This window comes from Lissotriton vulgaris, chromosome 5, assembly GCF_964263255.1.
Source record: "Lissotriton vulgaris chromosome 5, aLisVul1.2, whole genome shotgun sequence".
NCBI classification, from domain to species: Eukaryota; Metazoa; Chordata; class Amphibia; order Caudata; family Salamandridae; genus Lissotriton; species Lissotriton vulgaris.
The window spans coordinates 1,027,804,836-1,027,820,455 of record NC_141693.1 but is presented as its reverse complement, the minus strand read 5'-3'; positions in this window follow the sequence as shown (position 1 = coordinate 1,027,820,455).

Below are 15,620 nucleotides of genomic sequence, written 5' to 3'. Positions count from 1 at the left end.
AGTTTACTATGACTGCATCACCCAAGGAGATTGCTTTCCTGGACTTAACAATAAGACTAGATGAGGGGTCAGTAAGCACTACCATGTATCGGAAACCCACCGACCGCAACAGTCTCCTACACTATAAAAGCCACCATCCGAAGGCCCTGCGCACCAATTTGCCCTTTGGGCAATTCTTGCGTATAAGGCGCAATTGCAGTGATGTGCGTGATTATAAAAAGGAATCCACAATCTTGTCTAGGAACCTTCTTGACAGGGGTTATCCTAAAAGCGATGTTCTGAGAGCAAAGAAACGGGCTAGGAATAACAATCGCGAGGCACTGCTTGAGCGCCGGGAAAAGGCCCCTACTGAGAACCAACCCATCACATGTGTGACCACGTTCACCCCCCTGTCTAACCAAATCAGGAAGACAATCAGACACCACTGGGGAATATTGAACACAGGTGACATGACCCTGAAAGACCCCAGGTTCGCCTTCAAGAGGTCACAGAACCTAAAGGATATTTTGATCAGTACCCGACCTAAGAAGGCCAGAAAGGAAACCCAACAGACACTGTGGCATCTTCCCCCGGTCACGGGCCACTATCCCTGTGGTATGTGTGGAGTCTGCCGATACACCATGACAGTTAAAACTATACAGCTCTCTGAGACCTTCACATGGGAGCTGAGGCACCACACCAATTGTAACACCTCACACTGTATATACCTCCTCACGTGCCCTTGTGGTTTGCATTATGTCGGAATGACAACCCGCCCCATCAAAACCCGTATTATTGAACATCGTACCAATTTCCGCTGCAAGAGGACACATACAAAGATGTGCAAACACTATGTAGAACAAGGCCATGACGCGGATTCTGTTAAGTGGGTGGTACTCGAGTCCAGCCCTAACTGCCCCAAGAATGCCCTCTTTCAAAAGGAACAGAGATGGGTCCACCGTCTATCCTCTGATAGACTGGGTCTCAATGAAGACATCCCGTGGCACTCGCTGTGAGCCATCCGATTTCCAAATTATAACATAGTTGCCATGCCATAGTTGCCATGCAGCCTTATAACCAGCATTGGGCTGCAATCTGTAATTTTACCTCCCCCTACTGGGTTCATACCCCATAGTGAACTTCACACACACTCAAATATTCCGGTACCCTCAGCTACATTTTAATACCCCTTTTCACTATCACATATCTCCCTGCCCACACACCCACACCTCACCATAAGGCTGTTGGAAAAAAGATCTCCGCCAAAGAGCCCCTCTTTGAGGTGAGCCCGTCGGGGATTGCACCGCCTCCCCGACGAGGAGCAACCGCCGATGATGAAGCATGACATCCTTCGGGGTGTGTGAGGCAAATCCATCCAACAAAATGGATGCCCTTGGGTGTTACACTGACACCTTTGGTCACGCCTGTTAGTTCTTCCCTTAGTCACGCTTAGGAACAGTCCAGCAACCCCTCCTTGTTGTAAGCTAAGGGAGAGCACAGGTTATCGGATACGTGTATAGTACTTATCCTATCTAGAGCGGTGGATTCTGACTGGCTTTGATGGGTCCCTGCTAGATGGAAACCACTGGGTTTAAGTATAACGTATGCAGGTCATCCCATAGCCTACTGAGAGGGAACAATACTACATTGCTTCTTTGTAAAGGGGTATACATTGTGCATAGCAGTAAAATCGCAAGAACAAAGGCACTTCTCACAAAATGTCAGACAAAATCATGGATCATCTTAGGTTAACATGCAGATTGTAAGTCCACTGGAAAAAACATAAAGCAGGTAAGGAGTATGTCTAGCAGAGCAGTACAACCTTTCCAAGCCTTGCTGGGACATCTGTTTATCAAAGGTGTGCATTTCAGCCCTCGCATTACCTACTCAGACAAATATCAGCATAACCCTTCCTTGTCATGGATGGAGTATGGCTAATGTTTTCACAGGAGTGAAACCAGTGTTTCTATTAAGGATGGAAGCAATGACACTTGTTATTTTTTTAATACGGCTGCACAGAACTATTTTAGGTAACTTGGCAGAAGCTTCTTAAGCCACTGCAAACCTTAAGGTAATCGAGAAATACTTCTTTCGATGAAGCAACATGAACGGAACAAATATTTTACTATTCCACACAAACGTTCTGTTACCATACACAAAACCAGAAACCGCACATTAATTAATGCCTAAACCTCCGGCATAGAACACTTATGCTAAGACACCATTCATCCTGTTCCATCAAATACTCAAACATAGCTAGTGTGCATCAAAGCTTATAATGCCTATTAGCTTTAAAAAATATATAGAAGAAGCTCACTCCCGTTCAACATTAGTCCAAGTGCGGTTTCTTTACTGGCTTCACATTTGTGGCTAGGAAGGCCGTCGGTTCATCTGAGGTCAAGCCGGCTGGGTTGATTATCTTACTAAGAGTGAACTAGAAGCATGTAACTTGAAAGGTCCTGCAATGGAAAAGATTTGCCAAGTTCTCACCTCTCCCATTTCCTTATATTAAGTATTCTTGTCAGTCGGATGACTCCATAGGAGCTTTCCCCATGTTACATAGCGGCTTATAGTTAGGGTTTGGTAGTTTGAAACTTCCTCCTTTTGTAATCTACGCTCCTTTCTTCTGGTTAACTGTTTTCAGGACAATAGTATTGGGTCTTTCCACAGCTTTGTTGTCTACGTTCTCCAACCACTGATCATGTTTCTCTGGAGTTCCTGGTGTCCTCTCCTATCCTTCGACTTGGGCCACATTGGGCTTACGAAGGGCTAGCTGCAGTGATAGGCCCTCTCTTTCTCCCAGTAGTCACCTGACTCTTCATGTCCCCAAGTGGAATCACTGTATTGGATGGCCTTTGCAGTTATTCTCCTGATGAAACTTTCCCCTTCAGGCTCCCTCCTTTCCTCATTGACACTGGTTTTTAATCTTTCTTCACAGGCTAATTAGCGCTCCCCTATCTTTGGCAGACCACAGCTACTACATCTGCTTACTGAAATCCTCAGAAATGGTTTTGGTTTCTGTAGGAAGCTGGCTCTGTATGTGGTGTATCAAAAATCTGATATACAGTGTAAAGATTCCAGGGGTTCCCTTATGAGTGGACATGGGCTTGCTATGCAATCCCAATGTGCTCTATTAGGGGGGTTAGTGTGGTTGAGCAGCCTTAGGCACACAGAGGAGTGCAAGACATTTGCAAAATTCACAAAATGATTAATAAATGACAACACGACTCAAGAAGGAGATCCACACCAATCTATGATAAGCATTTGCAAAGCAATAGGTCTCGCATTTCTGAAAGTTTGAGCTATTGGCGTTGCTAATAATATTGCAATGCCAATAGCTTAAACTTTCAGTAATTCGAGAACTACTGCATTGCAAATGCCTTTTTTTTAAGTCTCGCCTGTCAATGCTCTTGCGAGAATATAGGGGCTTATCCAGAGCTTATCCATCAGGCGATTCCATGCAGTGCCCGTGATAAGCAAGCTCAATGCGCAAGCGCATTGACATAAAATGTGCGTGAACATGAAAGCCAGCCATCTGCCGCCAGCAGCTTCACCGCCCCCTGCTTTTATCAAAGGTTTTTCGGCCGTGTCGCATTTCTCCTCCCCCCTCCCCCCCTCCCCACAGCAATGCCAAGAGCTTTCACTTTCACGGCCGCCAGGCCGTGTCTCTCATTTCTCCTCCCCCACTCGCTCATCAAAGGCTGCTCACTCTCCTTCTCCCCCGCCCTCCACCCCATCCGACTTGTTTTTCTTTCATTTCATGGCCGATTTTGCGTCACACTCACGTTTTTTTCCCCGTTTTTTCAAAATTATTATTTCGCGGACGATTTTCGTTTCTCAGCCGCCAATGCTTGTTCTGCTAACTGACTGTATATTTTCATCTGTAAGAAACTATTTTGGCATATTTACAGAAGATCGGCGGTGCCTGCAGCCGCCTCCCACCACAGCCAGCCCAAGTGCTATCGGCAATGCCTACAGACCCCTCCCGCCTCCCACCACAGCCTGCCCCAGCGCCATAGGCAGTGCCTGCATACCCCTCCCGTCTCCCACCACAGCCTGCCCCAGCGCCATCGGCAGTGCCTGCATACCCCTCCCCGCCTCCCACCACAGCCTGCCCCTGCACCATCGGCAGTGCCTGCATATCCCTCCTGCCTCCCACCACAGCCTGCCCCAGCCCCATCGGCAGTGCCTGCATACCCCTCCCGCCTCCCACCACAGCCTGCCCCAGCACCATCGGCAGTGCCTGCATACCCCTCCCATCTCCCACCACAGCTTGCCCCAGCACCATATGCAGTGCCTGCATACCCCTCCCGTCTCCCACCACAGCCTGCCCCAGCGCCATCGGCAGTGCCTGCATACCCCTCCCGTCTCCCACCACAGCCTGCCCCAGCGCCATTGGCAGTGCCTGCATACCCCTCCCGCCTCCCACCAGAGCCTGCCCCAGCGCCATCGGCAGTGCCTGCATACCCTTCCCGCCTCCCACCAGAGCCTGCCCCAGCGCCATCGGCAGTGCCTGCATACCTCTCCCGCCTCCCACCACAGCCTGCTCCAGCGCCATTGGCAGTGCCTGCATACCCCTCCCGTCTCCCACCACAGCCTGCCCCAGCGCCATCGGCAATGCCTACAGACGCCTCCCGCCATAGCCTGCCCCAGCGCCATCGGCAGTGCCTGCGTACCCCTCCTGCCTCCCACCACAGCCTGCCCCAGCGCCATTTGCAGTGTCTGCATTACCCTCCCGTCTCCCACCACGGCCTGCCCCAGCGCCATCGGCAATGGCTACAGGCGCCTCCCACCACAGCTGCCCCAGCGCCATCGGCAGTGCCTGCAGACCCCTCCCGCCTCCGACCACAGCCTGCCCAAGCGCGAGATGCGTGAGGTTCGGCACCTCACGCCAGATGCGTGGGGTTCGGCACCTCACGCGAGATGCGTGAGGTTCGGCACCTCACGCGAGATGCGTGAGGTTCAGCACCTCACGCGAGATGCGTGAGGTTCGGCACCTCACGCGAGATGCGTGAGGTTCGGCACCTCACGCGAGATGCGCGAAGTTCGGCACCTCACGCGAGATGCGCGAAGTTCGGCACCTCACGCGAGATGCGCGAAGTTCGGCACCTCGCGCGAGATGCGCGAAGTTCGGCACCTCGCGCGAGATGCGCGAAGTTCGGCACCTCGCGCGAGATGCTCGAAGTTCGGCACCTCGCGCGAGATGCTCGAAGTTCGGCACCTCGCGCGAGATGCTCGAAGTTCGGCACCTCGCGCGAGATGCTCGAAGTTCGGCACCTCGCGCGAGATGCTCGAAGTTCGGCACCTCGCGCGAGATGCTCGAAGTTCGGCACCTCGCGCGAGATGCTCGAAGTTCGGCACCTCGCGCGAGATGCTCGAAGTTCGGCACCTCACGCGAGATGCGCGAAGTTCGGCACCTCACGCGAGATGCGCGAAGTTCGGCACCTCACGCGAGATGCGCGAAGTTCGGCACCTCACGCGAGATGCGCGAAGTTCGGCACCACACGCGACATGCGCGAGGTTCGGCACCTCACGCGTGATGCGTGAGGTTCGGCAAAAATCTGTACAAAGTTGCCACCTAAGGCGCAAGAGACTCTTTCACGGGAAATGAAACTAACCTTTGAGGAGCACTCTACCTTGGAGCCGACCACATCAAAAGCACAAGAAATATCAAGGAGGGCCCACTTTCTTCACGTCCCCCCTGTACCTCCTCTTCCTACTTCTCCACCTCCGGTACCACCACTATATGTTCCACCGCCTTCTATAGCCGGTTCACCACATTCCTCTTGTGGAAGGGACAGCCCCTCGTAGCCCGCAGATACCTTTGAGGCCACATTTTAACCCTGAGCCCAGCGATGGACTTTTGTGATGACTAAGATGTTGCTCCCCTGGGAGACAGATGTGGATCTCTACCTAGCCTAAACCTCCCCTCCAGATTACACAACCTGGTATCATGAGGTTATTTATAGGGACGCCACTTTCCACAAGGTAGTGATGTATGCTGTTAAGGAAGACTTCAACTTCCTGGTTGAGACACTGTCGCCCAGACAGCTCCCCTTAACATTTTTGACAATGCTTAAAGGGGATGCTAAACATGACTCCGGAAACTTTTATGCAGCCTGTCGAAGATATGGTCATCGCACCCCGGGTAAACAAGAAATATAGAACTTCGCCCAGTGACCATACCTATACCCGCGGTCAGGTTACACCAGACTCCCTGGTAGTCCACGCAGAGCAGCAACATGCCCATGCATAAGATACTGGTGATGCCCCACTTGCCAAAAAAGAAAACAAGAAGATTGATGCAGTAAGCAAAGGAGTCGCTCCAAAGCCAGGCGAATTGCAAACTATATTGGCTTGCTCTAATGCTCTGACAGAGCCCATTGGGACACAATGGAGAAACTCCTACAACACCTCCCAGATCAATACGGGTAGAGTGGACACGTGTTGGTCACTGAGGGCAAGATAAACTCCAACATTAACATCCCCTGTGTCCTTCATGCAACTGATACTGCGGTTAGGGGAAGTAATGCCGGTGTCCTAATTAGGTGCCATGCTTGGCGCCTCTGGCTTTAACCCAGAAATTCAACAGCCTCTGCTAAACCTGTCTATTAATGGAAGACTTATTTTTGGGCCACATGTGGATCAGATGCTCTTCAGAAGATTAACAAGCATTTGCAATGCAATAGGTCTCGCATTTACACAAGTTTAAGCTATTGGCATTGTAAATGACAATGCCTATTATTTTAGTTTTTTAAAACATAAATGAAAGGCTTTGTCATTTACAAAGCCAATAACTTAAACTCGCGTAAATGGGAGACCTATTGCACTGCAAATGCTTGTTTAAGTTTAAAACTGAGCGCTGGGCCATTTCAAGGACACCGCGCTCGGTTTCTTATTTTTATTTTTTACTCTAACACTGAGCGCGGTGTCCTTGAAGCGGGCACCGCGCTCAGTGTTAAAGTAAAAAAAAAAGAAAGAAACCGAGCGCAATTTCCTTAAATCGGCGCTGGGTTCAGTTTTACAGTTAAAAAAAAGGAAAAAGAAACCAAGTGCTGTGTCCCTGAAGCATACATTGCGCTCATTATGAAAGTTAAAAATATAAACAGAGCAGGGTGTCTCAGAAGTGGAGCCGCTCTCAACATAAAAGATAAATATAAATAAATAAATAAACTAAGCGTAGTGTTCCTAAAGGGGCACCGCACTCTAGATACAAATACAACAGAATAACATCCGCCATTGTCCCCATAAACAAAATAGTGCTGACCCTCTAGATAAAGCTGACCGTGTAACGAGCCAAGGAAAAGGTCCAGTCGTCGTGGACGGTAACAAATGGCGACAAGGTGGTAACAAGGAGGGACTAACAAGCCTCACAATGAATCGGAAGCCAGCATTTACCAAGGACCATGACATCAGCCAATGAAAAGTATGGGCAGAGAGAAGGCGAGGCTTACACAGTATACTCTAATACTGCATGCCTCGCAGAGAGAGCAAGGCTTGCGCCCTACCGCTAGGCTCGACCTAAAAAGATACTGAAACAGCCAAGGGGCTCTCCAGTTCCCTCTCCCTGAAGCTCCCTCCGCAGGCCCCAGTATAAGGCATTGAGACCCTCATGAGTGAGTATCCGCGCTTCACAAACCCTGATTGGTGAATTGATTGATTGATTGGTTGATTGATTGAGGGGGCAATAAGATCAACTCCCCAGATTCGCTGACTACTTACCAATGGCAGCAGCAGTGGTCAACACAGGTTTACTCGAGGGAGGGTCACAGAGGTAACAACATGAGGCAGGGGTAAAGGGAGTGTGGAGAGTTACAGCGGTAACAACACGAGAGGCAGGGGTAAAGGGATTGTGGCTAAGAAGACCTTCCCCATAAAGCAGTTACCCCCCCCCCCCACTCTCCCCGATCACACTACACCTGTTGGGGGAAGAATAGCAGTGGGAAAGAATCACCAGTGACCTGAGGGTCCTCTCAATCGTACAGCACGGTTAGTGCCTAGAGCTTGCTGCATCCACACTAAACATTAATAATAATAATAATAATAGGGGCATTTATAAAGCGCTGAGTTACGCGCACCGGCGTGTCCCCGCGCTGAGAAGTGGGAGAGGCAGAACACAGGGAAGAACAGCTACCAGGCAGGGAATTATCTAACGTAGAGGTAGGTTTTTAATTTCGCTCGAAACCTCGTTTCTTCAGGTTCCAGGCGCAAATCCACTGGGAGTTTGTTCTAGTAGTTAGCCGCTAAATACCTAAAGGATCTTCCTCCCATGCGCGCTTTCTTCACCTTGGGGATCCTCAACAGTCCCCCCCCCGCGGATCTGAGCGCTCGAGCAGGTTCGTAGGCTTCAATCAGACTCTCCAAGGGTCGCGGTGCCCTGCCATTCAATATCCTGTGACAGGTGCAGAGGGCCTTATACTCGACTCTGCTCCTCACCGGGAGCAGGTATTATCCTGTTTCTTCAACTGCAATCCTAGTGCCAATATATTGAAATACCACAATCAACCACAGTGTGCCCGGCTGGGTACACTGTAAGTTCAATTTTATTTATTACGCATGGGTTGCGCCACGTCAAGACACTACGAGATGTCCCCCACTGTCTAGTCCTGACGAGACCTCCATCTTACAGGTCGAAACGCCGTCGACGCTATAGGGAAGGAACCCATTCAGTACAGTGACTTGTGATTTCATGTAGTCACTGTTAGCAACTATTGTATTACATTGCTTGGTCCTTTCCCTGTGTAAATATCCATAACACAAAAACTGTATAGACCCTTTATTATTTGTGTTTTTTTCTGGTTTTTTGTTCACAAAATCACTTGGGACGCACTGCACTTTTCACTGTATATACAATCTTTTGTATATGTGTTGCTGTTGTAAATATGGACACTTTTCATGAGTTGAAATATAAGAATTCTTTCTTATAAATTTTGCATATGTGTGTTTCTTTCTCTGCCAAATCCTTCTCTGCTACAAGTGAATATTGCTTATTTAAGCTGTCAAGTATCGTATATTCTTTAAATTCGTATGCCACAGGAACCATTGTTCTTTGGATATATAGTTTGCCCTGGTTCCGTTGTGAGTAGGGTTCCCTTGTTTCCCCTTTTTCGAGTTACGCGCACCGGCGTGTCCCCGCGCTGAGAAGTGGGAGAGGCAGAACACAGGGAAGAACAGCTACCAGGCAGGGAATTATCTAACGTAGAGGTAGGTTTTTAATTTCGCTCGAAACCTCGTTTCTTCAGGTTCCAGGCGCAAATCCACTGGGAGTTTGTTCTAGTAGTTAGCCGCTAAATACCTAAAGGATCTTCCTCCCATGCGCGCTTTCTTCACCTTGGGGATCCTCAACAGTCCCCCCCCGCGGATCTGAGCGCTCGAGCAGGTTCGTAGGCTTCAATCAGACTCTCCAAGGGTCGCGGTGCCCTGCCATTCAATATCCTGTGACAGGTGCAGAGGGCCTTATACTCGACTCTGCTCTCCACCGGGAGCCAGTGTAGCTTCTGCAGGGCCGCCTTCAAAGGCGTCCTTTTGGGCAGCCTAAGGATCAGGCGCGCTGCCGCATTTTGCAGCACTTGAAGGCGTCCCATGCTTTTCCCCGGCACCCCCAGGTACAGCAGGTTTGCATAATCTAACCTTGCGGTCACTAGAGCGTGTACCAGGGTTTTACGGGCTTCTGTCGGCAAGACTTTCCTCAATCTTTTTAGGACCCCAAAACACACTCCGACCACCCGGTTAATCTGGGGCCCGAAGGTAAGGCCCGCATCAAACCACACTCCTAGGTTTTTCGCCTCCTGGCAGGGGGTATGAGTCGGTCCCAAACATGATGGCCACCAAGCCGACGACCAGGCAGACTGGGCTCTCCCTACCACCAACACCTCTGTCTTGCTGCCATTGAGTTTCAAACAGTTGATGGCCATCCAATCGGCAAGCTCTTTCATGCACGATCGGAAGCCATCTGCAGCAAGACAGGGCGCATGCGATAGGGAGATGACCAGCTGCGTGTCATCGGCATAGGATACCATGGCTCTCCACAATAGAGGCAACCGGCGCTACATACAAATTAAAAAGGGTCGGGCTCAGGGACGAGCCCTGAGGCACGCCCTGAACCAGAGGTACCCCTTTAGAATAGCAGTCGCCTTGCCTCACTTGAAAGCTTCTTCCCGTTAGGAAGGCCTGGATCCACCTCAGCGCAGTATTAGCAATGCCGCCTCTGTTCAGACACTGTAGCAAGGTGGTATGTGCTACAGTGTCGAACGCTGCGCTGAGGTCTAACAGGATCAGGGCCATAGTTTGCCCCTCATCTACGCCCTGTCTCAGATGTTCTGTTGCCAAGAGAAGGGCGGACTCTGTCGAATGGCGTGGTCTAAAGCCAAACTGCGTGGCATGGAGCAATCCCGTCTCCTCCACATGTTTCATGATTTGGGTGTTTACCACCTTCTCCGCCACTTTGGACAGAAAAGGCAGGAGTGAGATGGGCCTCAGATTTTCTAACACCTCAAAGCCAATGTGTGATTTCTTCCGGAGAGGGAGCACCACTGCCTGTTTCCACCCCTTAGGCAACATGCCAGACTTAAAAGAGATATCCAAGACATGCCTTATATAAGGCTCCAGGACTTCCAGGCGGTCCCCCAATCGTTTAGGGGATACCGGGTCCAAAGGGGAGCCCGATTTGACAGAGAGGCATACCCTGATTAGCTCCTCCGGAGAGGGAGTGCTGAAATCTGTGAGGAGCCCCGCGATCTCCGTGCCCTCCGATGTAACCTCAAACTCAACCCCTTTAGGGGGATGGCTAGGAAAGGTCGAGTAAATTAACTCACTTTGTTGGAGAAGTAGTCGGCAATACGGTCACATGTTTCCGTGAAGATGCACACTGTCTGCAGAACATCAGCGCCTTCTTCTAGAGGTACATGCACTCATTCTCAATAAACCAATAGAACCTTTGCTGCTCCATCAACTTGGCAAGGGAGTGTATTACCTACACTTCCTCATCCCTAAGAAAGGTAGGACTTTAAGGCCTATACTTGACCGCTAGCCTCACAATGAGTGCATCCTCTCAGAACATTTCCATATGGCAACTATAGGAAGCTGGCTGTTTATTTGATACATCACTAATTTGATATACTGTGTAAAGAGTCCAAGGGTTCCCTTACTAGTGGACATGGGGGTAGTGTGGTCGAGCAGCCTTAGGCTTAACACAGAGAAGTGCAAGATAATCACAAAATACACACAATGCTCAATAAACAATATCACCACTCAAGAAGGAGATCCACACTAATGTATAAAAAAAACAAGTATTTTTTATCTTCAAAGCATGTGTGCTATAGATACACATGCTTTGCATACTCCTGCCTTCTAGTGTTGGGTCTGGATGTTGCAAGTTGTTTTTCTTCGAAGAAGTCATTCCAGTCACAAGGTAAGGTGACTCCTCCTTTTGGTGATAGTGCACATCGGCAGGGACTCCATTGTTAGATTGTTTTTTTCCGCCATCGGGTTTGAACGTGTATTGCTGCGCTCCGGTTTGAAACTGTACTTCGGGTTCTCTTTGGTGCGCAATCCACTTTACCCTCAACAGTATTGTTTTCATACGTGTTTCCCTGTTCTCCGGTATTGAATTGGTTAGCAAATTATTCATATTCAATCGAAAATTTCGTGGGCAGCCCATGGGCCCAGCAGCGTGGGTCCAGGATTCTGCTGATGGAACAGACTGTTTCAATTTTGTCCTCGGTGCCACGCTAGTACCCTCACACCGACCTTCATCAAGTTTGTAACTTGTGCCTCTCTCCGGAGCACAAGGAGGAAGACTGCGACACCTGTAAATCGTTTCGGTCCAAGAAAACGCTACGCGATCCGTCGGGCTGAACTATGAGAAATGCAACACCAAAGCATTCAACACACTCAGGATATCTTCGGCGAAGAATCCGAGCATGAAGAGGTCGAAGCGTCAGCAGCAGAAGAAGAGGCCTTCTCCACTCCAGCGTCGAATTCTGAACTCGAGATCGATTTGGTGTCCAAAGACATGCCTCTGGGACAGGGTGCAGCGAGTACTGAAGACCCCTTGCCTCCCAAAACCTTTTCCAAAAAGCATAAGTCTACAGCACCACCTCTGCCTTCTAGCCAAGGTCGGCACTGAGATAATGTTTCTGACGCCCCGCCTTCTGGCTCGGCACCAAAACAAATTGTCAAGCCTTCTGGCTCGGGACCGAGTCAGCTGAAATCATCTTCCGATCCGAAACCCTCCAGTTCGAATGACAAATCAGGTTTAAAGCTGAAAACCTCCACTCCAAAACAAAAACATGCTTCAGAGTCTAAACCTTCCGCTCCCAAAAGCAAATATATCTCGGGCCAAAATCGAAGGACAGCCTCTCCGAGCCCCCGAACCAGTTTTAGACCTTCCTCAAGCTAAATTGGATTCTAAACAAAAGAAAATGTATATCAATCCTAATACGGGACACATTTCTGCTAAAGCACCAGCCAAATGCAAACCTCCTTCAGAGGACCATGCATATATATACCACCAATCCTCCAAACATTCCACCTCACACTCACAAACCGTCATCAGACCACTTACAGTTACTCAAAGAAGAAGTGCAATCTCTCTTAGAAAAGGAAGCCATAGAACCAGTCGCATTACAGTACCAAGGTTCAGGGGTTTATTCTCTCTATTTTCTAATCCCCAAAAAGGACAATTCCAGACCAACCAAACATTACCAGCCAGAACTTTCATGCAACTACTAGGAATGATGGGGTCATGCATCGCATGCATTGTAATAGTGCCTCATGCAAGATTACACATGCGTCCTCTACAAGAATGTTTAGCACGTCAGTGGAATCAATCATAGGGTCAGTTAGCAGATCTAGGGTTGGTGGACAGCGCACCCATCAATTTCTGCAGTGGTGGAACCCATCAAATTTATTAGAAGGGTGGCCCTCCATCAACCCTGTTCCACCGATTGTGCTAACAGCAGATGCATCTCTCACATTGTGGGGTGCACATCTCCACCATTACCATTACCAGCCTGCCCTAGGCCGACCTGTCTTGACCCCTGTTCATTGTAACATGAGCTACACAACCTGGGATTAAATTGTAAGTCCTGCTCTATCAAGTTTAATAAAGCTGTCTGGGAGGGGGCGGAGCTAGCTCACGACAAGGATGGCTGCTTGAGCCGAGAGTTCCCCCGCTTCACGCAACTATCAGCAAATTATCCAATGGGCTGCGTGTCTGTAGACTGCCCTGTGACCACCGTGGGACGGCGAAACGGCTGTGGAGCACGACGCCGAAAGAGCAAGCTTCTTGCCTGCTCGCTGCCCGGGCTGCAACAACTGCGGGCGCTGGGGCCGGCGGTGACAAAAGGCCTGCCCCAGCTTGGAGAGCCCTCTGACTTTGCCCTGGTTGCTGGAATACGTCGCCGCTAGACGTCGGAGTTGGGCGCGAACACGGGGGTGAGCGCAGTGGCCTGGTCCCCCCATGCGGGAGACTGCTGAGTGTCCCACCTGGCCTGGTGCGGCAGAGGTAGGCGGGGGGGCGGAGAGCGTCGGCGGCGGGAGGACCATACCCCGCTGAGAGGAGCAGTGCTCGGGCCGCGACGACTGCGGGCGCCGGGGACGTCGGTGGCGAGAGGCTGGCCCCGACTTGGAAAGCCCTCTGACTGCACCGGCCACTGGAATACGGCGTGGCTAGACGCCGGAGTTGGGCGTGAACACGGGGGTGAGCAGAGTAGCCTGCCCCCCCGCGCTGGAGACTGCTGAGTGTCCCACCCGGTCTGGTGCGGCGGAGGTAGGCGGGGGGACTGAGAGTGTCGGCGGTGGGAGGACTTTTTCCCGCCGAGAGGAGCAGTGCAGCGTACCCCTGAGGCGAGGCCTGGAGGGGCCTAATAGCACACTGGGAGGACTGTCTGAAGGGCGCCAGGTCGGCCGCGGTGGTAGCGGCTCCCCGGCGATGATATAAGCACCTAAATACGATCCTACCATGAAGGCGCCCCTACGGCGGGCTGGTCTATGTTTGGCCTGCGCAAGGCGATACTGCCCCATCTCCCAGGATCGGCCGGCAGTAATCTTGGAAGTACTGAGTGGCTGTGACGACCTGCAGCGGGGTGTGCTGGTCCTGGGGGAGTGTTTACTAAGCGGTGGGTCCTTGGTATCCACGGACGCTGGGACTGCAGCGAAATCTGGGGCCTTGAGGAGGTTCTAGTGGAGATCGGCCGCCATTTTGAGGACGTGGGTCAACACTGCCCGCCAAGTATGCCTGCTGAATGTTGACCCTGATCAACTGGGGGGTGCCAAAAAAACGTGCCCCTCTCCTCTTATTTAGATTGACTGCACCTTGGAGAGCTTGTGGAGAGGGGAGTGAGTAGGCAGACGACATACACAGTAATTTGGGTGTGTGGCCCGCGACGCGATTCCAGAGCACGAACGAGGCCACAACTGTGCAACACTTTGCTGGGTACCGGAGATAGTAATTTGTGGGGAGGAAGGTGCCCTGCGGTGGGGGTTCAGTGCTACCCTTGCAGACAGGACCTCTCGATTCTCTCTACTCTGGGCTCCGTGACCTCGCATTAAGAGGCCTGCCCATGCTGATGTTTCGCAGTCTGGACGGACTCCTTCTGGGAGAGGGACAACCCGTAGAACCCCAATGGGGCGGGTAGACAGAACTCAAACGAAATTATCGTTTGAACTGAAGAGGTCTAAGACCAGCAAGACGGCCTCGGAGGAGGGGGTCGGTGACCAGGATCCGTCCGGAGGGGACCAACAGCAAGACATTTGTGGTCTGAAGATAGCCATGGAGAAAAACCTAAAGGGTGGGATTGCCTCCTTGGGAACCAAGATGGATGCGCTCACTTACCGAATGGACCGCATGGCCGAGAGACTGGATAAACACGCTGAGCGCCTCGATATTGTATTGTATTGTAATTGCATTTATATAGCGCTTACTACCCCTGATGAGGCGTCAAACCTCTTTTTCGGCGGGTAGCACGCTACTCCGGGACCCATAGAGGATTAGTGTTGAATTAGTATAGTGAAACATGCAAGTACTTTTTAAGTGGTAGATAGGTTAGTCAGTTTTTTGGATTTGGAATGATAGCAGAATGATAGAGGAGGACAAAGGTTTGTATTTATTTATCACTTGTTGCCGCATTCAGGAAGCCTATAAAGGATTAGTGGTGAATTAATATGGTGAAATATGAGGTAATTTCAGTGATGGATATTAGTCTGTTACTTTAAGTGAGAAGGATAGTGGAGGGATAAAAGGGGAAGAAAGATTTGCATTCTTATAGCACTTGTTACCCCTGATGGGTGTTGAAGCGCTTTTCTGGCAAGTAGCACGCCACTCCGGAACCCATAAAGGATTAGTGTTGAAAATTAGTATAGTATAAATATGAAGTAATTTGAGTAGTAGATATGTCATTCAGTTTTTTGGGCAGTATTTTAGTATAGTTGAATATGGAATTTGAGAAGTGAACATGTTAGTCTGTTAATTTTGATTGAAAAGGATAGTGAAGGGATAAAAGAGTGAAGGATTTTGTTTTTTTTTAGGTCTTAGCAGTAGGAAGAGGCTTTTGGATGAGTTAAAAGGAGTTTTGGAGGGGAGGAGTCGGAGGGGAGAGTTTAGAAAGGTTTGTTTTAGGGGATCGGTGTAGTAAAAGGGT